We start from the raw sequence: 24560 nt of genomic DNA, 5'->3' as shown, positions 1-24560 counted from the left end.
CTTCGTTCATCCCTTTCATTGTCGTGCCATGTTTGTTAGTGTACCTGTGCCTGCAGTCACTCATGACGAGACAACATCAAATCCAAAAACCTCCTAGTCTACCATGACATATGATCATTTCGGATGCAGGTGACCGAGAGAGGCAGCAAGGTTGCGAAGCGGGATGATGGCTCCGGGCACTGCTGATGAAAACTGCGCAAGAGTCACTGAGTGATGAAGATGGGCAATCCAAGTCGATAGTGACTGTCTGTGAGGTTCGGCTCGGCTGGAAGGCAAAATTGCGCAAATTTTGGGAGGGATAGTCCGGGCTGCAGGAAGGCAAGGTAGGCAGAATCTGCGCAGTTTCCGGAACGAGTGGGCAACAGGGGCTGGAAGGCAAAATTTGCACAATTTTCTAGAGGAACGGGCTGGGCTGCAAGGAGGATCAATAGGCAGAAATTGCGTAGTTTTTGGGAGGAATTGGCCGGGAGCCTGGCAGTCAAAACTGCACAATTCCCAGAGGGAACTGGCAGTTGGCTGCTGGGTCCTTGGCAAAAGAAACCGCACAATTCCCAAGGGGAACAGACAGTCAGCTGCTGGGTGCTTGGCAACAGAAACTGCGCAATTCCTGGAGGGAACTGACTGTCTGTTGTTAGGAGCCACTGGTGAGGAAAATTGTACTGAGGCTGATAGGCTGGCTTGCTGATCATCTATGCGCAGTTTATGAGCTGAGCGGACTGCTGTCTAGCAGAAAGTCTGCTCATGAAAACTGCACAATTTCCTAGATGAGCAGTAGGTCGATTGTCGGGAGGATTGATTGGGAAAACTGCGCAATTTTCTGAGGGAGACAGGGACGGGCACTTGGTGTCTATCTGGCCTGTCTGCGCAATTTCCTCAGTTCGTAGAGCGGGCAAGGTTAATAGCCTTTGCGAAATTTTTGAGGGGAGTCAGTGCCGGGGTGGTTGCCGGGTCCGACTGTTCGGGTGGTCAACATGAAAGTTGATTAGATTGCTTGCAATTAGCGCAACTTGGAAAGACTTGCTTGGTGCTTCTGCGCTGTTCTGGGTGACAGTCAATCGAGTTGATGGTGAGGTGATGGTCCAGCTGTCAGAGGGGAGTCCGATCGTCAAAACTTCAGCAAAATGACTAAGTGTGTGAATGATCGAAAGATGCATAGTTGATCATGCAAACACACACTCACATGACTCGACGACGAAACAACTCAAAACATCCAAACACACATGTTCAACATGATTGGCTGACGGTGCAAGCGACAAGCGTGACACTCGTGATTGATCGTTGATCAACCGTGACGACGCTTGTGCGACAGTGAATGTGACTCCGTGTGTGAGTGCGACAGATGCTTTCATAGCGAACACAACAAGTACACACGAAGCGAAGACCTTGAGCATAACCAGAACATGGTCGCAAGCATGACTTATAAACTTGGGTGGAATGAACAAGCAAGGTGGATGCAAAGACTCCCACAGGCTCACGGAGTGAACTTGAGGGTGCACAGTCATCAAGTGAAACTCCCAAGGGAGGCTCCGAAATTAGGTGCAGGCCAAAATTTTGGAGGGTGGTTGTAGCCGCTACAACAGGAAGAAGTACAGAACACAACCTGAAGAATAGTTTTGTGAGGATATGTATGATCTCGAACCAGCGAAGTGGGATTTCATCAGTCATCGTTTAGGGAGCAGTAGACAACACCAACATTGAAGTATTTGTGAGTTGTTCCTTGGAAGTAAGACACTGCGAAAATCACTCCTAGAGTAGTTATTCTTGAAGCAGTAGCTGCGATAATAAGAATAGAGGGTTGAAAAACAGAGAATTTTTTTGTGCAGACATTGAGGCTTAGTGCAACTTATCAAAGATATTTTGTTGAAAAGCATCAATAGATCTTGGAGACATTATTGGAGATCATGATGGCCATTTGAAATCATCATGAGGTAACTCTGCAGACTCTGTTTGGGCAATATGAAGAATTGTGAAGACTTCTTCATATGAAGACAGGTTGTCATTGATGTAGTAGTGAAGATGTAGATTTACAGAACACATTGAAGAAGATTTTGAGATCAGTGTAATACAATCAAAACATTTCTTGACAAAAAAAAACCTATAGGGTCGGAGCCCTTGGGGTTGGTGCCTTGACAAGATAGGGTCGAAGCCCTTGGGGTTGGTGCCTCAGAATTGGAAGGATTGGTGTCCTTGGAGTTGGTGCCTCGACAAGACAGGGTTGGCGCCCTAGAGGTTGGAGCCTCACAAAAGACCAAGTTGGTGCTTGGCAACGGGTTGGAGCCTTATATATATTGTACCTGATTTATTATAAATATTATATTAATAAAAGCATTTATTCCTGTTGTTCATTTTGTGTTCTAAATATAGTTGATTTAACTGGTAAAAGTAACAATCGAAAAGAAATACTAATTGACCCCCCCTCTCAGTATTTCCAACAATTGGTATAGAGCCAATACCTTCACTCAAAGCCTAACAACTTGAAGGTTGATCAATTAGAACACAAATGGCAAAACCAAGGAAGAAAGTAAAGACTCAAGGCACTGAAGTCTGGAAATCAGTGATTGTTGATAGCATGATGGATGGAGAATCCAAGGAGTACAATGCAAAAGCAATGAAGACAATCTTGAATGGGCTACCAAATTCTATAAAGAACAATTTAGAAAAATGTTCGTCAGCAAAGTTTATATGGGACAAACTTCATGACCTTCACTCAAAAGGAGCATTGACCATGACCACTAGTCAAGAAGCTGATGGAAACCAAGAAGGAAATCCATAACCCATCATAGAAGCTGAAAATGAGAATGATGACATGAAGGCTAAAGAAGACCTAGAAGATGAAGAGAATGAAAAAGATTTTGAAGAAGATCTCCTCACTAAACTTATGGCTGCCATGGAAGAGATTATCAATTTGAAAAAGGAAAACGAGGAACTTAAGAAGAAAGCACTAGCTGGTGACCAAGACCAAACAAGGAAGGAAGTCGACCTTGTCAAGCTTCAAGTACAAGAAAGGGATGAAGAGCTTGCCAAGCTTAAGAAGGAATTTCATCAAAGCAAAAGAAAGCATCATGAAGAAGTCATATCCATGACAAATCAATTGGATAAGGCAAAGAAACGGGAAGATACCTTGTCAAGCCACCTTGAACAAAGGCACAAAAACTTGAACAAACTTGAAGCAGAGATTGGTCAATACAAGGAAGAGGTCTCCTCCCTTAGATCTCAACTAGAAGAAGCAAGGAAACAAGCACAAGGAGTTGAGAAAGTAATGGAAGCTTTGACATTCATAGAAGGACAAGTTGATGATGCAGAAAAAGAGAGAAACACCATGATGTGCCAACTAGAAGAAAAGGATGATGACATCACCAAGTTAAAATCTGAAATCACTTCTCTTAAGGCCCAATCATGTGAAGCAACCAAGATCAAGGAAGAAATGGAGAATAATCTAGCAAAAGAAAATGAAGAAATTTTCAAAATGAAGTCAGATATCATCTCCCTTAAAATAGAAGCAAATGAAGCAATACGTATCAAGGAAGAGTAGGAGAAACAACTTGCTAAGAATAATGATTGCGAAAGATTGGAAGAAGAGATTGTCTCCCTCAGGAAAAAGGTAGAAGGGATGGATAAATTTTTGAAGAGCTCCCAAGCCTTGGTTGACATGCTCAACCATCAAAGATCCCCATTTGCTAAATCAGGTCTTGGCTATGAAGGAGAATCCTCAAGCAAGAATGATAATGCTTCAAACAACAAGGATGTAAGGAAGCCAGAAAGAAATGTTGATGCTCCTAGTTCCAACAAAGGCAAGGTTAAGAGTCAAGGCAACAATGAAGAAAGTCCTATTCGAAGAAGAAATGCAGATGGTATCAAGGATGCAAGAAGCAATGGTTATCATCAAAGGATCTCAAGGCAGAAAGACTTCAGAAGTACATCAAGGAAATCTCCATCTCCCAAGTACGAAAGTATATTTCTTGGTTATTGCTATTCTTGTACAAACTTTGGGCACATGGCAAAAGATTGTAGGGCATATCACAAAGATAATTATAATGGTCCTGTCAATCTCTGAGAAGCAATTCTGCAAGAAATCATGAATTCTTATTCATGAACAACATAGAATGCTTCAAATGTCATAACATTGGTCATATGGCACGTGAGTGTAACTTGACTTGGGCTCCTACACAAGCTAGAACCATGCAAAAGAAGAAAGTTACACAAGTATGGAGAAGGAAGCAAATACAATCCGAAAATCTCCTGAACTCTCCAGCCAACAACACATGTTGTTGACTTGATGAAGATATCCTTGATATTCCGAGTATTTGATGATGGGATTCTACCAAAAGGAGACCGTGCATATAGTTAGGGGGAGCTTGTTATTCTTGATCATTATTGCAGAAGCTATCCGTGAAAGGGTCCTTATGAAATTCTTGATGAGCTATATTAACAATCATTCTTTGATAAAGATCATTTCTCAAGAACACTCCATTGAAGAACATGATCTCTCAACTATTCTTTGGACTACTGTTGAAGATGTTTTCCACTTGATCACTAAGTAGAAATTGGAGCAGAAGAGAAGGCCATCTAATATTAGAGAAATAGGGCAAATAACTATGTCGCTGTTATCACAGAAGTTGAATGTCTCTACTCAGGGATTTAATGTGAGAACAGGTAAATTATGGACACAAATAGAGGCAACCTTCAAACAAATAAATACATCTGGGAATGAAGCTTGAAGCAAGAGCAGTTGGCAACATCTAACAAAACTGAAGCATTGCAAACAGATGCCAATCAGTAAAAAGAATTTAAAAGACGGTCACAGACTGGATATCAAAATCTGCTAGTGGAGATAACCTGCAGAGATTTTTTTTTCAAGAACACAAAAAAAAAAGAATGGCTCATCAAAAGGACTATAGAAAGAAGAATGTGGCATAGTCGAATATAGCTCAGTAACTTAAGGAGAAGCACAAAAATACAAAGGAACTCGGATCTGAAGAAAGATAGCGAGAAAGACAATTTCAGTGGCATCTTCTCCTGATTCGGACTATAAAGACCTCTTAATTCTGACTGTGAAGACAACATAATTTAGATTGCAAAAGCATAAAAACTTGGACTTGAACATTTGGTGTATGGCTATTTGGAGTCTATTTGGAAGCATTGAAATGGAGCGTCTTTAAGCATTGCTGAAGACATGATAAAGTAGTTTTTGAGACATGAAGGGATGATGTGTTAGCTGATGATGAGGCAACAATCCTTCTATCTTGAGTAAAAAGAAGAGCACCACGACAGGGAAGTAACATACCCATGAAGATCTACTATTCATAAAGAACAAAAGTAGTTTGACAGGGGGAGCAGTTCGACAAGGGGAGTCTCTGAGCACCCCGTTTGCCATTGATGTCAAAGGGGGAGAGAATGTTGAAAGGGAAAGAATATTGCCATCAATGACAAAGGGGGAGATTGTTAATTTAGGTTGTCATTGATGTCAATATGGCAACATTTGTGATGGCAAATTCTTTGATACATGATTGCCCATTGATGCCCATTGATCATAATGCTCATAGTGATGAAAGTTTGATATTTGATGATATGATGAGATGGAGGAGCCAAGTGGATTGAATATATATATAAACAGACAAAATAGAAGCAGTAGACCCAAGAAGGAAAGCCATTGAAAGTCAAGAACAGGAGCAATCAAAGAAGAGCTATCAGAAGAGTTCTTTGGAAGAGTTATTGGAGGTCACAGGAAGATAAGCCACAGGAGCAACAGTTATCAGAAGAGCGGAAGAGTGAAGAGAAGTCATCGGAGCAAGAACCCAAGAATAGAACCATGTAATAACACCGCATCGAAGAATTTATATTGGAGGAACTTCATTGGTGGTTCCATTATATTAAGTTATGTAACACCGCCCAAAACCTCCGATGTGTGATATAAGGTGTGGACCTGATGTGATTTTATAACAATTAATATAACACCGCATCTGCCACATCACAAGTCCTTTTAAAAGCTGTTGTCATGTTGGAGTTCCAATTGCGATATAATATATGGACCCGATAGGACTATCGAAACAGGTTTATTGTATTATTGCGTTTGCAGCATCAGAAGTTATGTACCGCAAGTCTTAAAGGATGTCATGTTAAAACACCGATTGCGATATTATTGTGGACTCGACTGCACCACTATACTTTGACTCAATGTAATATCGCATTCGCGTATCGAAACATTCATATCACAAGTTTTAACGGGATGTCATGGTAAAACGCTGATTGCGATAGTATTACAGACCGTTGATTGCGATAGAGTGGTGGACCCCGAACCGCTGATTGCGATAGAGGCTGTGGACCTGACAAATTTATTAACAACTGCTTGATACTATATCACATCTGCTCCATCGGCAGTAGGGGTATCAGGATGTTATATCGTGAAGCCATAAGGTTGCGATTGTGGGATTTTCACGAGTTGCGATTGCGGGAGTTTGGAAAAATTGCGATTGCAATTAATAACGTGGCATGTGGGACCTCCATGTGGGCCTTGGATGAATATTAAAAAGGGCCTCTCCAATATATTGTGTAATAAGAGACCTCCAAAAGTTGTGATTGTGATTAGCAGTGACGTGGCATGTGGGGACTGCCAGACTTCTATTATAATATGGTTATAGCCTCTCCTTTATGGTTTCTCCGTAAATAAACAAGTCGACCTCCCTCCAATAAACGTGTCTCTCAGTCATTGGTGAAACTCGTATAAATACGAGTTAAAATGTTTCACTAAAGGTATCGATCTCGGGTATTGAATACAGAAAGGAAGTAACAGTTCACAACTCGTGAACTCAAAGAAGCCGAAGGACGAGCGAAAAAGAAGAAACAAAGGAAAGGAAGCCGAAGGTCGATCAAAAGAGAAATACACAGGAGCATTAAGAATTGAAGAACGAAGAAAGTCGAGATTGACTGCGCATAGGGTCATTCATACAGTTCAGACCTGTGATGAATTAATCTATGGAAGAAGTACAAACCGCAACCTGAAGAACAATTTTGTGAAGATCTGTATGACCTTGAACCAGCGAAGTAAGATTTCATCAGTCATCGTTTGAAGGGAGCAGTAGACAACACCAGCGTTGAAGTATTTGTGAGTTTGTTCCTTGGAAGTAAGATACCGCGACAGTCACTCCTGAAGCAGTTACCGTGACAATAAGAACAGAGGGTTGAAAAACAGAGAATTGTTTTTGTGCAGACATTGAGGCTTAGCGCAGCTTATCAAAGATATTTTGTTGAAAAGCATCAGTAGATCTTGGAGACATTATTGGAGATCATGATGGCTATTTGAAATCATCATGAGGTAACTTTGTAGACTCTGTTTGGGCAATATGAAGAATTGTGAAGACTCCTTCATATGAAGACAGGTTGTCATTGATGTAGCAGTGAAGCTGTAGATTGACAGAATACAGTGAAGAAGATTTTGAGATCAGTGTAATACAATCAAAACATTTCTTGACAAAGCAAAACTATAGGGTCGGAGCCCTTGGGGTTGGTGCCTCAGAATTGGAAGGATTGGTGTCCTTGGAGTTGATGCTCCTAAATCCAAGGTTGGTGCCTTGACAAGATAGGGTCGAAGACCTTGGGGTTGGTGCCTTGACAAGATAGGGTCGAAGACCTTGGGGTTGGTGCCTCAGAATTGGAAGGATTGGTGTCCTTGGAGTTGGTGCCTAGACAAGACAGGGTTGGTGCTTGGCAACGGTTTGGAGCCCTATATATTGTACCTAATTTATTATAAAGATTATATTAATAAAAACATTTATTCCTATTGTTCATTTTGTGTTCTAAATATAATTGATTTAACTAGTAAAAGTAACAATTGAAAAGAAATACTGATTCACCCTCCCCTCATTATTTCCAACAGGTTTATTACATAAGATACTATAATTTTGAATGACATAGTAATCATCTATACGACCACAAGTTTGATATGCCACCTTGAACAAAAGTAGGTACAACATTAGCGACACTTCTCTTAAGAGCTTGTTAGGATTTCCACTATCTATATCTAATGATACAATGTTAATAAGTGATGTGATTAAATGTAATGGGATAGAAAGTAACACATTGACATTGATACAGTATATTGACTTTGACTTAACACAATTACATGACTTTGACATCACGTACCTTGTTTATGATGTGAAGTATTGATTGACTTAGTCAACATTCTATGATGAGACACTTGACTATGACACTATATGATAGTGATGCATTACTATTAACTTGACACCTAGATATGACATTGATAGTGAGTTGACACCATCTGTATATTGAGGTACTTACACCTATGACAGTGATGACGTAAGGATTTGTCTTGTAGTGATGACCTAGAGAGAGTGTACAAGTAACACAACTGTAACTTTGCATTGCAGTAGGTCTTGAAGGCATTATCATCCAGTTGTACAAGCATATTGACGTAAAGATGGATAGTAGGGCTTGACTAGTTGAGCGACAATGTTTACACATATGCTAGTATATCTCCAAGGGCAGAGTTTGGGAGCATTTATAGAAGATCTTAGGGATGACCTGAGGCACCTTTGTTTGTGCCATCATTTGATAGTAGTGCCAGATGGTTGCAACATCATGTGCAGCTTGATGATAGCAGTAGTTGAGCATTGATGACTATTCATTTGTGAAGTAACATTCAGTGGTAGCCAACAATTATGCAGTGACAGTGATTTGCAGTAACAATAATGACAATTGTGCAGTGGTAGTGATATGCAGTGTGTAGTGACAATGATGTGCAGTTGTACAGTGATAGCTTCTTGTGTAGCATCGTGTAGCGACCAGTTTGTGGGCACAGTGATCAACAACTACTAGGATTCGATATCTATTCTACATTTTCCTTACAACTATTCTACATTGATTTAGAGTACAGGGGATCTAGTCTGAAAATTGTGAAACACGGTCTTTTGGCTCATTAGGGTGGCAGGGTGGTGCAAGGCAGGTGATTGGAGTCACCTTCAGGTTGTGGCCTTAGAACACTTCAGGGCGGTAGGGCAGTGCTAGGGCAAGTTGTGGCTTGCATAGGACGTTGTGGCGTCCATTCAGTTGTGGCTAATAAACTAATAGGGTAGCGAAGCATCCTTTCCGATAACAACTAGTAAACAAAGTGCTGGGGCACTCATCAGGTTGTAGCCTAATCTACAGGGCGTTAGGGCGTCCTTCCAATTGCAACATGATATTAGTGTCTAGTAGCGTCCTACAGGTTGTAGCCTAGGAATTAGGGGGTTGACGCCTCCCTCAATTGTAGCTGAAATCTTGATGTAATCAATTTTCTTCCAACAGGGAGAAGACAATCACTAAAGAAGCGTTCAGTGGTTTTTGACCCGAAGGGGGTTTTCCACCTAAACATCTTTGTGTCCTCTGTTTTATCTTTCAGCATTGTTGTATGGTGTTGTTTATTGTTGAGCATTGTTTATGATCATTTGAAGAAGAACAATAATAATAACTGAAGAGTAACTAATGCTCTGAAAAAGATTAAAAAGTGCTATTGCTAAGAAACACTGATTCACCCCCCTCTCAGTATTTTCAACAAAATGCTCTGACCCATCCTTGGAGGGTCTCAGCTAATGCTTCAGTGAAAAGCATAACCAATCTCTCTTCAGATATATTTGTCACCATAACTGCGGTGCGTTCAAATTTTGCAATAAACTCTTCATGTGATCCTGTTTGCTTGAGTAGTGCCATTTCTTTGAAGTGGATTTCTGGGTTCTTTCAGTCAAACATTTCTATCAACCTTTGTGTAAAATCTTCATAAGAAGTGATGTTAACATGTCGCATAGTTACTAGACCATGATACCACCACTCGTGCTTCCCATTCTAAGTGTAATGTGGTAAATTGAATTGCATCCGCCTCAGCCATAGGATTGAGCATGAAGTAGGTGTCCAATTTTTGCACCCAAGCTCTTGCTGTACATTTAGATGATCCATCAAATGAGGGTAAAGGAAGTTTACTTACCTTACATGCTAATTCTCCATTAGGCTATCCTCGGGGTCTATTCCGGTACCAGAAGTTACTCTACTCATTGAAATACATAGTTGCTCGAGTATTTTCTTCCAATCATGCATAGTCTTGAGCATAAGTGTTTAGTAGTTGATTTGGCTCAACTGCTTCTTGACCTACTGGCATTTGATTGTCTGTAAATTGAGGTAGAAGTGGCCGTATATGTTCCTTGCTGTTAGCTTGCTTTATGGGATTATGATTCCCATTTCCTTTAGTTGTAGTCCTATTGGTGGCAACGACAGTCAGCTAGCCGGTGAGGTGAGCGATTAGCACCACAATTTGTTGCTGCCCTTGGGTCAAGGCCTGAGCTATCTGTTGCTGCCCTTGAATCATTTGTTGCCCTTGCTAGTGCAACTATTGATTCATCTGCTGCTGTCCCTGTAACAATTCTTGTAGTAAGATACTAGGGTCATGTTGTACTCTGTCCCCCATAGCAGAATGATAGTTATTCCTCCTCTTTCTTATAGTGGCATTGTTGGTGTCTTTAGGGAGCATCAACTACCATTCACAAGCTGGAAGGATGCTTGTGCTCTGATACCACTGTAGTGTGCTAGGGTAATTTATTTTTTTATTAATTTTTTGTGCTAGAATTTCTCCCTAGTAGCTAGAGTTCCAAATATAAAACTCGCAAACAATTTAACTTGGCACACTTACTAAGATCTTTTAAGAGATCAAGCTTCCAAATAAAAATCCAACAATATAATCACCAGTGAAATCAATCTAATTCTGTTAGCAAACATAATTCAAATATCCTTACAGTAAGTGCATCTAATAAGTAATCGCTAATGGACACATTAAGTGTCCCCATTGTGAATGTACCCAAATCCAATAAATTATAAAACTAATAGAAATACCAAATCTGACTAATGACAAATTTTGACTTAATAAATGTTGCTTGGACGGTCCTACACAGATTGGGCATGTGATAACGCTCATTCTAGAGTTGGACCCTATGCACAACTGAACGATTTCACAACCAAAGAAGTATTCCACGTGTTCACTTCCAAAATCCTCAATCTTTTTTTTCCTAGGGAAAAATCGTAATCTTTCATTAGTTTGAAAAATTACATGTAGTAGATGCCATAGGCATATGCATAACTACTGGTCGAAACTAGTTCATAGTTGGACAAAAAATATTATGTGCCGAAGCCATAAACATAAGAGAGCTGTACATATTCACCACGCAGGGTGATTCAGAGTTTCATAAACAGGATAGGTTTTCATCATAAATATATACATATATAAAATCTGAGCCATTATGTCCATAAAAAATTTTGTGCCTGATCCCTCCGAGGATAAAATCTGTCAATATAAGGCCGATGGTAAAAATGATATTGTTCTGCTCCATGCTGTTCTGTTATCATCCACAGTCCTCTCGGTTGTGCCGTGGCCTCCTTGGATAGCTTGTCAGCAGCCTCGTTATATTCCCTGTAAATGTGTTGGCAGATAATAGAGTTAAATTGTGCCTTATAAACCATGATCTCATCCAGAATGTTTCTGAGGGAATGTGCATGACATGTATTTTTGTTGTTGAACCAGTTTATGATGATTTGTGAGTCCCCAAAGATTTGTATGTTATTGCATGAGTGTGCAAGTGCAAAATGCAGTAAATGCTTGAGGGTAATCAGTTCCGCATAATTGTTTGTACCCTCCCCCAATCCCATTTTTATTTTGTAATAGTGTTGGTCAGACAGGTATAGAAGAGATCCTCCCCCACATCCATGAGATTGGGTTGCTCCATCGAAGTATGCCCATGGGGTAGTTCGATCAATAATTCCAGGGGCGTGCAGGCGAGCTGTAGAGGGCTGTGTCTCTTCAGGTATTTCATGGTAAGCAGCGATAACCTTTGCAGTGATGAGAGGCCATCGAGTCAGAGAACCTTGGAAGATGATTTTGTTTCTAGCCAACCAGATCTTCTAGCATACGAGGAGGGGTATGCATTGGGACTTGTTGTCTATGTGTATTCTATTCCAATTTGTCCAAGCCTCAGTGATCGACAGACCATGCCAGCTGCCCTGTTTTTGGAGGAGGTGAATAATTTGTTGCCAAAGTTGTACAGTGAGAGGGCAGGTTAAAAAAAGGTGCTCATTTGTCTCTGCTGCCTGTGTACAGAGGACACACCTGTGCGGCCCAAAATGCGATCTGCGCATGAGGTTTTCACCCGTTGGTGTCTTGTTGCGCAACACATTCCACATGAGAAGTCTGGCTCGAGGGGGGGCTTTCAATTTCCAGATTTTTGACCACCATTCAAGGAGAGTTGGTGGTTGACGATCCCATATCAGGTGTTGATATCCTGTTTTTGGAGAGTATTTCCCATTCTCTGCTGGGGACCAGATTAATTCGTCAGTTCCCTCTGTTATGTGGACATGTGTTTCATTTAGAGCATGTATGTATCCCGCCCAGATATGATGCCAGGGTTCAGGTATGCCCAGGTGCCGAGCCGTGTACCAGACTTGTTCAAAAATGGAGCTGCTACCCCTGTCTGCGATCTGTCCGATCATTTTAATCTGCCTCTGATTTAAGAATAGTATAAGATCAGGAGGTAAGCGATGCATATTGCCCCCACCGGACCATGGATCCAGACCTATGCGAGCCATGTTTCCTTCTTTGATTTTCCAGGCAAGTCCCTCTCGGATGCTGGGCATGGTATGGAGAATGGATTTCCAAACAATTGATATCCCAGTTCGAGGCCAGGTTGGGTTACGGATCCAGTCCATGAGGTGTTGAGGCCAGATGTATTTATGATAAGTAACCTTGGTCCAGAGATTCTGAGTAGTGAGTAAGGACCATCCCATTTTAGCTGCAAGTGCATGTGCAAAGGCATGGAGGTCTTTTAATCCCCACCCACCCCATTTTTTTGGTAGGGCGATTTGTTTCCATCCCACCCATGCATAGGGCTTGCCTTCTTTGTATCCATTCCAAAGGAATCGACAACAGATCTGTTGGATGCGAGCGAGTATCCCTCTAGGAATCCATGCCAAAGTCATCCAGTACACGGGTGTGGCTTCCAAAACAGATTTTATGAGCACTAACCGGCCTGCTCTTGAAAGGAAGCGATGGTTCCAGTTTTTTAGCCTTTTCTCAACTTTTGTGACGAGCCAGATCCAATCTGCAATATGATAGCTGTGAGGTTTAAGCCTGAAGCCCAGGTATTTTAGCCCATCCTCCATAAGATGTTGCTGGAAAGGGAAAAGATGGGCTACAGATCTGGCTTCCAAGGGAGAAGTGTAGGAGAGAGTGATGGTAGACTTTGAGTGGTTTGCTTCCATGCCAGTGGCTTTTGCAAAGAGTTTGAGGATGTCATGGAAGGTTGATGAGTCCCTCTGACTACCATTGAGGAAGATGAGTACATCATCGACAAAGAGAAGGTGGGTGAGGTGGCAGAGAGCATTCAAATGTAGTCCATGTAGTCGACCTTCCCTTTTGGCTGCTGTGAGGAGCCTGCTCAGGGCCTCCATAACAATAAGAAAGAGCAGAGGGGAAAGTGGGCATCCCTGCCGAGGCCTCTCTCAGCATGAAAGAAATGCGAAGCAGAGCCATTTATGAGGACACTGAAGGTGGCAGAGGTTATGCAGCACATGATCCAGTTGATGAAAGGTGGAGGGAACCCAAGGTGGGTGAGGATCATTTTAATGTATAGCCAACTGACCTTGTCGAAAGCTTTGGCTAGATCGATTTTAAGAATGGCACCTTTGATCTTTTTATGATTGATAGAGTGAAGGGCTTCTTGTGCAGTGCTGATGGCTTCGTGAATTTGTCTGTTTTGTAGGAAGGCAAATTGTTTAGAGGATATATGACTGGATAGGATAGGACGGAGCCGGTTTGCTATGATCTTGGCTATGATTTTATACAAGCTGTTGCAGAGTGAGATAGGCTGAAAGTCATTGAAAGAAGTTGGGGAGTCGGATTTAGGGATTAGGGCAATGAATGTAGTGTTGATGGCATCATACATGCGCCCTGTTAATCTGCATTCTTCCACCACCTTAAGTAGGTCAGTGCCGATAAGGTCATAGAAAGCAAGGAAGAATTCTATGGGCCAACCATCCAGACCAGGGCTCTTGTCTTTCTTGAACCATTTAAGCGTTCCTTCCAGTTCCCCTAGAGTGATCGGGGTATTTAGCTCTTCATAAGATTCCTCATCAATGAAGCTGGGAAAGTGTCCAGCTGTTTGGACAATTTCGGCAATGGAAGCCTCACGGGGAGCCCTGAAGAGATTTCTGAAGTGTGTGGACCCTAACTGTGAGAGTTGACTGAAAGTGGATGCCATGCTTCCATCTTCCTGGGGCATATGCCAGATGGTGTTTGAGATTTTCCTTCCTTTAGCATAGTTTTGAAAGAACTTTGTGTTTTCATCCCCTGCTTGTAGCCAGATTGCTCGACTTCGGAGGCGCCAAGTTTCTTCTCTTTCCTTTAGGATTTTGATCTTCTGATTTTCTAGAGCAATTAGCTGATCCTTGGCTTCAGCAGATGTAAACCCTCTGTTCTGCTCATCCTGAAGTGAGGCCAGAGAAAGTTCCACTGTAATGAGGGTGTTCTCATCTCTCTTGGATTTTTCCTTTGCCCATTTAATAGAGAGATTTTTGAGCATTTTGAGGTTCCAGTAGAAACCTTCAGCCCAAGTGCTGCTTCTGGATGGGGGATGGAGCCTCCAGAACTCATTTATCATTTGAATGTAGGATGGGTCATTTAACCAGATGGAGTTAAATTTATAAGGTGCCCCTGGTTTTTTTTGTGGACCCGAGATCTCCATGAATATGGGGGAATGATCCGAGATACCACCAGATCCCACCCATTGTCTGTAGAGAGATAGTTTTTGTATCAGAGAGTCCTTTATCAGGAATCTATCCAGCCTTCTAGCTAATGCTGCTTCTCCTATGCGCCGATTTCTCCAGGTGGGGAGGGGCTTGTTCATGGGAATGTCCATCAGGTGGTGTTGTTCTAGCAGTCTCTCCATTAATTCAGTGAGCCTGTCAACTTGTGCATTGGTACCACTTTTGCAATTAGCATTGTGAGCTCATATTTGGTTGAGCCTCACTGGATTGATGCCAGGAATCTTCTGAGATGTCTTCAGGACACAATCTCTCATGGATTAAGATACACTACCGGAGATGTGAGACTACTTGGATATACTGATGTTGATTGGGCAGGTAGTGTGGTGGACCGTAAGAGCACTTCCGGGTACTGTTTCACCTTGGGATCTGCTTCGATATCCTGGATGAGCAGGAAGCAGAAGTCGGTGGCTTTGAGCACCGCCGAAGTAGGATATATTGTTGCTAGCATAACCTCGTGTGAGGCAGTCTGGTTGCGAAAGCTCTTCAGTGAGCTGTTTGGATTTACATTGGATACCATTGTGATTCTCTGTAACAACCACAGGTGGGATTCGATTATTGAGGAATCCCGTATTCGTCAATTGCTCCAGCAGATAGACATCATCTGGGATATCGTAAGTCGATGAGCAAGGAAGCTCCATCACATTAAGATGATGTACAGGTTGATACACCTTGTCAAAGCCCCGAGGAAAGATCTAATCTGTGATTTTCCCAAACGACTTGGAGTTGGCAAGAAACCTTTGTACAAGGGTCCTGCATGTTGCATACATTGAGCTCTGGGAGCTCTGAGGGCTTGCGGTTCCTACTGGAGCAACATATGACCACAGGGTGACTCACCCTCCCCTGGTGGTGCACACTAGAACAAGATGATTCGCTCTCTTGTGGGACAAGATGATTCGCTCTCTTGTGGAACAGGATGATTCACTCTCCTGTGTAGCAGGATGATTAGTTCTCCTGTGAGGCCTGGATTGATGTGTTCTCCATGGCAGCCTGGATTGATGTGTTCTCCATAGCGATTGTAGCAGGATTGATGTGTTCTCCTGTGAGGACAGGATTGATTAGTTCTCTTGTCGAGGCATCTTACCCATGCAGTCTGGGACTCATGGGAAGTACCTCTCATCTGATCAATGAGCAGGGAAATGAAGTTAGGGACCATAGTAGTACCGATGGACGCATCGTTGTATCTACTGTACTCCCTACGCTAGGATGACCTCCATTGATCTGGGATCAATTATATTGGTCTGGGACCAATGGTAGGAGTTGTACCATACTATGACGCTGACTTTGGGTCAGTTGAGACTGGTTTGGGACCAGTGGTACATACTCCGAGACTGACTTCGTGTCAGTGCAGTATTGGTCTGGGACCAGTGAGAGTGGTACATACTATGACGCTGACTTCGGGTCGGTTGAGACTGGTCTGGGACCAGTGGTACACTCTCTGAGACTGCAATACTGGTTTGGGACCAGTGGTAGGAGTGGTACTTACTATGAAGCTGACTTCGGGTCAGCTGAGACTGGTCTGGGACCAGTGGTATGCACTCTGAGACTGACTTTGAGTCAGTGGAGGATGATACTGGTCTAGGACCAGTGGAGTTGTACTCACTGTAACGCTGACTTCGGGTTGGTTGAGACTGGTCTGGGACCAGTGGTACATACTCTAAGACTGACTTTGAGTCAGTATGATACATCCTCGATCATTTCTTCTTCATAATTCGGACAAAAGTAGAGCAAAACAGTACAGATCAGTGCAGGGCAGATCAAGACAAAGCAGAATAGGCAGAATAGAGCAGAGCAGGGCAAGGGTCAGGCTGTACAGGGCAGTGCATTTGATGGATGAATAGTAACGACCGATAGACAGATTGTAGATGAAGTTCTCCATGGTTGAGAGGGAGTGTTAAAATTGGCAACCAGGGCAAAACTTCATGTGGGTCATATTATTCATGGCTGATAATATTTTTATTAGATTCCTCTCATCGAGAGGTGTAGGATTGATATAAAGATCATCCGATTCCGATAAGTATTCATGGAGATATGAATTTATTTTGATTATGGAATTATTATCAAGCCTACCTACAACTCATGTAGGCTCAGAAGCCCAACAGTCGCATCTATTCACCCACCAACGTTGTGTATAAATATAAGAGGACTTTTCCTCATTTGGACTCACTCATCTCATCACATCTCTCTCTCTCTCTCTACTACGTAGAAATGAGTCTCTTCTCTACTGCGTTGAAATGGGTTTCTCTCTCACGCATGTGAAGCCGGAAACTGCTGAAACTGAAGCTGCAACTGCAGAAGTAAAGATTGACTTGCGTGGCCTAGAAGATCTCCTCTTTGGAACTGCGCTGTAGGTTCATTTGAACCTCCTTTGAAAGCCACAACTTTTGGTGGTGGAATGAAGTCAATCCGATGAACGGTTTGCAAGATATCGACTGCCCTAGTTTGAAGCCGGAAACTGCTGAAACTGAAGCTGCAATGCAGAAGTAAAGATTGACTTGCGTGGCCTAGAAGATCTCCTCTTTGGAATTGCACTGTAGGTTCATCTGAACCTCCTCTGAAAGCCGCAACTTTTGGTGGTGGAATGAAGTCAATCCGATGAACGATTTGCAAGATATCAACTGCCCTAGTTTGAAGCCGGAAATTGCTGAAACTGAAGCTGCAACTGCAGAAGTAAAGATTGACCTGCGTGGCCTAGAAGATCTCCTCTTTGGAACTGCGCTGTAGGTTCATCTGAACCTCCTCTGAAAGTCGCAACTTTTGGTGGTGGAATGAAGTCAATCCGACGAACGGTTTGCAAGATATCGTCTGCCCTAGTTTGATAATGAAGCCGCTAATGCTGATGCTGTTGATCTAGGGTTTGCTACTGCTGATATGAATCAGATTTATTGTACTATTTCTCTCTGCTGAATTATTGAAGATAAAAGAAGATTTGATCAAAGGGTTTCCCCACACATTGTGGGGTTTGTCCCTGGCTAGCCGCCACATCTTGTGTCTCTTGTCTTGGCTTGTTTTCTGTCGATCGTTTAATGTTCTATCTGCACTTTACTTTATGTACGTGTGATTGCTAATCTTTGGAATATAATAAGGAAAAGAAGTAAACTGTTATAAGCATAGAACATACCATAACTTAACAGTATGTGGCCCTGTGTCTTCTTCAGCTCCCGCAGAGGGTTCCTTGTCCTTTTGCACCAGAGGGCATTCCTTATATAAATGTCCAACTTTGTGACATCTTTGACACCTGAAGGGGACTCCTTCATAATCCAATATTTGTATTCTAGTGAAATGCCTCCATTGCAGGGTGATTTTTTCTTCCAGGCCTTCCCTCGTGTCCAGGTGCACCAAAATGCAAGCTAATGTTCTGTTCTTTGATTGTATGTAGGTACCTAGGGTATTCCCGATACGGACGAAAACATCCTCAGACCAGTATTGCAGTGGGAGCCCCAATAGTCTCACCCATAGAGGTCTGACCCCGATCTGCTCTCGTTCAGGGTCGAAGAGCGGACTCCATCGCTTTAGTAATACCGGGGCCATTTCAATGTGCCAATAGCGAGATAATGCCAGAGAGGTGTATTCTTCCTGAGGGAAATATAGGGCAAACCAGCCTTGGGGTAGGATCTGTCAATGTTTTTAAAACCGTTTTGAAAAACCGGTAACCGGTCAAACCGGCCGGTTAGATAGCTGGCCGGTCCGAACCGGCCAAAAAACCCGGTCCAACCTTGCATTTCGCCCTATTTGAGGCCCTAACCGGTGAAAACCGGCCGGTTTAGGACGGAACCGGCCGGTTTGTATCAAACCGGCCGGTTCCGTCCTAAACCGACCGGTTTATGGCATGCCCACCGATTCATGAAAAAAAGCGCTGGTGGTTTGTGGTTTAGGGGTTTTGGGGGGGAGATACAAACCGGCCGGTTTCGTCCTAAACCGACCGGTTTATGGCATGCCCACCGATTCATGAAAAAAAGCGCTGGTGGTTTGTGGTTTAGGGGTTTTGGGGGGGAGGTAAAGGTATTTTCCCTCCAAAAACACCCTCTCCAAGCTATAAGAGACCCCTCTCACTCTCATTTGTCTCACACAACTGATTTGGAGTGTTTGTGAGTTTGTTTGTGAGCTTGGAGAGTGTGGAGTTTTTGCTGAAGTAGTCATCTTGGAGTTGGAGTTGGAGCTATTTTGGAGATAGTGTGTAGCTGTCAGTGGAGTTGCCATCTTCAAGAGGAGGCTAAGGGAGCTAGTTTGCATTTCCAGGTAAGGATTTGCACTTGATAATTCCTCATTTGAGTCTGCTGTCCATGAATTTTTTTTTTATGTGTTATAAACTTCTCACTTCTATGATCTATCATGTATGCAATAAACTCTCTAGCTCTATGCTATCAAATTTTGTAGCTTGAGCCTTGCATGTGCATTTGTTTTCCTACATTTATCTTTGGTTTTCCATTTTGCTTAGCTGCAATTTTTTTTTAAATGGCTGATTTCTTTGCAAATTGTTATTCTTTCAAGCAAACATGGCTCCAAAAGGAAAGGACAGTGCATGGGCTCATTGTGATGTAATTGATGGAAAAATGATATGCAAATTATGCCATAAATCTATTGGAGGTGGGGGTATTCTTAGGTTGAAACAACACTTGGCTGGGATAAGAGGCCAAGTAAAGCCATGTGATGCACCAAATGCACTGTTAGGTCCTATTAGGGCAGAATACATTTCCAAGCTTGAAAATTTTTATGAGGATAAGGCTAGGGAGAAGGCCATCCAAGATGACATTGCAAGGAAGAGGGAATTAGTTGAAGCCATGAAAGAGAGTGGGTATGATGATTATGAGATTCAAGACTCCACTTCTATCTCTTCCACCAATGACCCCTTTCACTATGTTCATCCTTCTATTGGCCAACCATCAAAAGGAACAAAGAGAACAAACATCCAAAGTTATTTCTCATCTTCTGCCAACATTGCCTCTTCTAATCCCACTTCCTCCCAGCCAAGTTCTCAACCCACTTTGGATCAACATTGGAAAAGACAATGCAAAGAAACTTCTCACCAATACATTGCTAGATGGTGGTATGATTCAGATATCCCATTTAATGCTGCTCGCTCACCTTATTACCAAGCTATGTGGGACTCTGTTATAGCTGCAGGAAAGGGCTTCAAAGGCCCTAGTATGCATGACTTGAGGGGAGCTCTTTTGCAAAAAGAGATATCTTCCATTGATGAGTATTTGGTTGATTTTAAAGATTCATGGCTCAAAACAGGTTGTTCCATTATGTCAGATGGATGGTCCGATGGAAAGAACCGCACTATCATTAATTTCCTTGTTTCTTGCCCTCAAGGAACCATGTTTTTGAAATCAGTTGATGCATCTGATAAGGTAAAGGATGCAATCCTTCTATTTGAGATTTTGGATAATTTTATTCAGGAAGTTGGGGAGCAGCATGTTGTGCAGGTCATCACTGATAATGCCTCAAACTATGTTCTTGCTGGAAAGATGGTTGAGGCCAAATATAAGACCATATTTTGGACTCCATGTGCTGCACATTGCATAGACCTCATGCTTGAGGATATAGGCAAAGTGGAGTGGGTAAAAAACACTGTAGAGCATGCCAAGTGCATTACAAAATACATTTACAACCACTCATGGGTATTGAACCTAATGAGGAAACGCATTGGAGGCAAAGAGCTTGTTAGGCCTGCAATTACGAGATTTGCAACTCACTTCCTCACGTTGCAATGTCTCAATGGTCAACATAAAAACTTGCAGGAAATGTTTTCCTCTGATGAATGGTCTGAATCTCGGTGGGCTCGTAGACTAGATGGAAAAGACACCAAAAAGAAAGTGTTAGACACTTATTTTTGGAAAAGGTCTGTAGAGCTTGTGAAAATTACCGAGCCCCTTGTTAAGGTGCTAAGGTTGGTGGATGGGGAAAGATTGGCCATGGGCTACATTTATGAAGCTATGGATCAAGCAAAGGAGCAGATACGGGCAGCTTACAAGGACAGGTTAGCTAAATATGGCCGTATATGGGAGATCATTGATAACAGATGGAACAATCAACTCCATCGTCCTATACATGCAGCCGGGTATTTTTTGAACCCAAGGTATCACTATAAAAATCGGCTAGGAGATCAGCATGATGGGGAGGTCAGAGCTGGATTGATTGATTGCTTGGAGCGCATGGTCCCTAGCCATGTAGACCAGTTGGAAATACATAGACAGCTTACTATTTTCAATATGGCAAGTGGTACTTTTGGCAAAAACTTGACAAAGATGGCAAGAGATGTGGACCAACCAGGTAAGCAATTCCAATTTCCATTTTGTTTTTCATTTCAAGTTAAAATTGTTTACGTTCTTGAATCTTTACAATTCAAATTATAAACTAAGTTACTAATTAATGTCTTTTTCTTTGCAGCACATTGGTGGGAGTCATTTGGTGGCCAGTGTCCTCAATTGCAAAGGTTTGCAATTAGAGTTCTCAGTCAAACTTGCAATGCTTCAGGTTGTGAGCGCAATTGGTCTGTTTTGGAGCGCATACACACGAAGAAGAGAAACCGTTTGGAACAAAAATGGTTAAATGATCTTGTTTTTGTGCAATACAACCTTCGACTGAGGAGGAACCAAATGATGAGCAAATCACCTGATCTAGATCCCATTGTGTTGGACGATATTGATCCAACATCAGAATGGGTGGAGGAGACTGAAGATCCTGTGTTTGAGGCTGATTTTGATATCGACATGGCTTTAGCGGGGGATGAGGCAGATGATGTGGCGGCATCAGAACCAGGATCAGTAGCAGCGTCAAGGAAAGGCAAGGAACCAATGGAAGGCACTAGTCGTGCAGGTCGACAAACTCGTGCTTCCATTAGGTCCACTTCTATTGTCATTGGTGGCATTGATACTGAGGTTGCAGATCAGGCTGAGGCATCCTCAGACTCTGAACCAGATGATGTCTATGTAGCTCCTGATGATGATCCTGTGTCTAGTAGTGGTGATGGACTTGATGATTGATCATGTGTACACTGTAGACTTGTAGTAGGCCAATGGCCTCATAGCTTGCAGCATTGTTTTTGGACTTTATAGGCCATTTAGAGCCTCATTTCTTATGTATTTTGCTATTTTGTCGATGATATGTATTGTACTCGGTGCCATTTTGATATATTCACCTTTACATGGTATATAAATGAGCAAACTTTGCATATTTTGTCTCTATTGGCTTGGAATCATGGTTTTACATCTTAAAAATAGTTTTGTTTCATTAAAAATTAATTATTTAATGTATTTTTTTAAAACCGGTTCGTTTAGACCAAACCAGTCCCGGTTATACCGGTTCCGGTCGGTAAACCGGTTCATTAGGTGGACCGGTCCGGTCACCGGTTCTGGTTTTAAAAACATTGGGATCTGTACCTTAGGGAGGTCTTTGAAAGTGTTTCCCCAGATTTCCTTTACCCAGCGATTGAGTCGCTCTGCAGAGTAAGCTCGGCCTCTGACCCTACCCACCAGGACCTTCCCGGTCGTGTTGACCACTTCACCCATGGTGAGGCCGTCGCCGAACGTGAGGGTGAAGTCCTTCCGTGAAGCCCTCACACACTTAGATTTCCTTTTGCTGGTTCTAAGGGCAGTGGGATGATCCAAAAGCGGGTCAGCAGAGCCCAGATTCACGTGCTGTGGACCTTGAGCAGATGGACGAACTTTGATAGTCGGGTTTCGAAACACCCAGAAGGTAGGCCAAAATCTGTGGTCTCTGTAGTGGTGGGTGGGATATCTGGTGTGGGGTGCTGCGTCGAGTCTCCAGGGGAGGCAGGTCCGGATGAGGAGAGAATGTGGGGAGCGCGGAGGTGATCGTCGGGAGGGGAGGGTTCGAAAGGCGGGGAGGAGGGTGAGCATGCAGCTAAAAGATGTAGGGTCGTCAGAGAGAGAGGCGGGCAGTCCAGATCTGGTGAGGCTATGGAGAGGAAGTCGAAATGTAGGCTAGAGGCGGATGTTCCAGGTAGGGTAACCACAGGCGGAGGGCCGTTGCGAAGAGAGGCAGAGGGGTTACAGGGGACAGTTTGGGCCGACGGAGGGTTTGATCGGCTGAAAATTTGCTGGTTAGGGTTAGGGTCAGCTGAGTAGTCTACTTCATCGAGGTCCATAGTATCCATGCTGCAGTGGGAACAGGGCTTCCGTAATGGTCGGGGGGAGCAGCAGTCAAAGGGCTAGGGCAACAGCTAGTAGTCGGTGACAGCATGCCCTAGGAACAGTCAATCAACGACGAAAAAATTACAGGAGGTGAAAAAACAGTTACCATATCCGTTAATGCTGATAGACCTCCGTTTCCTCATGGCAGAGGGCTCCGAACCTCACCGTCTGAGCGCTGTTAGGTGATCGCCATGGTCCGTTCCGAGCTCCAGCCGGCCGTCAACTAGTTGAGTAAATTGTTTCTTCTCAAAGTTTATTTTGTGACCATAAAATCCAAAATCCTCAATCTGTTACAGGAGTCGTGTCATTTATAGAAGGTCGAATTTGTGGCAGATGTCTATCAGTGTTTTACCTAGCTCTAACGCGGAACCCTCAGATGACATTCAAATTTTATAAGAATTCGGATTTGCTTGGTATCGTCCACTGTTTGGATGTTAGAGCATGACCGCGGGTTTAATAAACCAAAAACCCTCGTTTGGTAACCCTGTGCCTGTGCAAATTCTCAGAAATAATAAAGAGAACCCTTGTTGTTGGGTGACATGGCTGTGCGTCAAACGAGAACCATGCCCTCCTGAATTTACTATTTTTCAAATAGAGTTAAGTCCAGATTAATTTTCCCTGTGCCAAACCAAATTGTACAACTTCACTTCTTTCCAGTTCGTTCCTGTGCCAAACAAGGGAAAAGAATAAATGAATCCGCTTCTTTAGATTAAAAAATACTATGCCTAAATTAAAGAAACAATTGTCAAGAGTTGCGTTAATTAGAAAGATCCCTATAGCCAACAAAGGAATAAAGAGAGAATTTTAGTCAACTAGGGTGGAATCTTTCACCACTGAAATTGAAAAGAGAGAGTGGGGTCTTAAAACCCTTGGAGCTAATGCTCAAAATAGATGAGATGATCCACACAATTATTCCCAAAATGAATCCAACCCTCCTTTATTTATAGTTTTCCTTGAGGGGTTTTTGTGAAAATTCCTAAGTCTAACACATCAGAAACCCCTACTGCAATTTCTGGTTTACTATCTCCTACTTCTCTACATTAACAAGCTATTTAATTACATAAACATTGAAGTAAACACAAATGTAGCCTTCACAGATATACAAATCATGCACTGAAGTAAATAGAAACAATAACACAAGGGACACCGTTATTTTTGGACAATCATCCCCAGAAAAACTGGTGCAGCAGATATGAGGGTTTTATTATTAAGTAGATTCTTGAATACAACTAGGGTGCCAGAAATGGCTCACCCAACAGAGAATGTCCTTGGCAATAATATCTCTATCCAAAGACAAATATTCCGACAAATCAGCAATCGGATGATCAACCCCACAGTGACTCCGACTGTTCCTTGTGTTGGACAGCGAAAGATGCTTCAAGCACTGCTCTGGAACTGCTTCACTCTTCAGGAACTGTGTCACCCTCTCCCGGCTGATCTGCTCTCAGTCTGCCCCACAGAATCTCCCCAACGCTGCCTCAATTACAAAAGTTGCAATGTCTATCAGTTTTCTTCCCTTTGTTTTTATTTGCCTTATCATTTTGTTGAATTGAT

General features: G+C 42.6%; 1 protein-coding gene across 1 annotated transcript in view; it reads left to right on the top strand.

The window, feature by feature from the left end:
- The window catches only part of LOC149153433 (uncharacterized), a 317859-nt gene that overhangs the window by 114028 nt on the left and 179271 nt on the right, over positions 1-24560 (top strand). The gene's annotated exons all lie outside the window — the stretch shown is intronic.

Source organism: Pinus tabuliformis, chromosome 9 (assembly GCF_031772625.1).
Source record: "Pinus tabuliformis cultivar Carrire ecotype Pingquan chromosome 9, CPIR1, whole genome shotgun sequence".
Taxonomy (NCBI): Eukaryota; Viridiplantae; Streptophyta; class Pinopsida; order Pinales; family Pinaceae; genus Pinus; species Pinus tabuliformis.
This window is presented reverse-complemented; position numbering and strand designations above follow the sequence as displayed.